Consider the following 812-nt stretch of genomic DNA (forward strand, 5'->3'; position numbering starts at 1 on the left):
GAAGAACGTGGGTGTAGCTCTCGCTCACGGAACAGTGTTTTCCCACTCCCTGCACGTAATTCGGGGAAATGAGGGAAACGTCTCAGCGGGGAACCTGGGGGTGGGGGGTTGTCTTCCTGGTGCTCAGGAATTGCTAATTCTACTCTAGTCTGGCAACACAGAAGAGGAAACCTCGTGCTCTTTGGAGATGCGTGCTCCAGAATCCATACACTCATACAGAGATAAAAAGATGTATTTAACGGGATGTATAAATTGCCTCAGATTATGGGAATGAGCGGGTGGTGGGTCCCCTCCTTCCAAGTCACCCACCTCATCACGCTAGTGCCTCTGAGCCCAAGTCAGGAGGAAAAAAAGGCCAAGAAGAGCTATTTAGGGCAATGTAGGGGGTTTTAATTAAGAGTGAGTAATAGAGCTGGTGGTGGGAGGAAATGAGGAGAGTGAATCAACACTGGGTAATGGCCTGTGATTTCCTCCGGGTGCTTCCAGGGAGGACTGATAGCCCAGGGCAGGTGGTAAACCCACCATCCTTCTAGCTCAATTAACGCCCAGTGGGAGGAAATCGTAGGAAGCCTGGACAACCCCTGCAGGAGGGGTGGCGGGGACCAGCCCCTGCTCCTGCCCTTTTCTAGATGCATCTGCTGCCTGTTCATAGCTACGACATTTATTTTATAGACGGCAGGATCTGTGACCTCTGCCCCATCAGTAAGTGCCTCTCATACAACCTTGGACCGAGGAGAGGCTGGGTTTGGCTTTGAAACGACAGGGACTTGTATTAGTAGGAGAAGTCGGTAAGATAAGAGGAGTCCTGCTGA

Source organism: Buceros rhinoceros, unplaced genomic scaffold (genome assembly GCF_000710305.1).
Source record: "Buceros rhinoceros silvestris isolate BGI_N320 unplaced genomic scaffold, ASM71030v1 scaffold18575, whole genome shotgun sequence".
NCBI lineage: Eukaryota > Metazoa > Chordata > Aves > Bucerotiformes > Bucerotidae > Buceros > Buceros rhinoceros.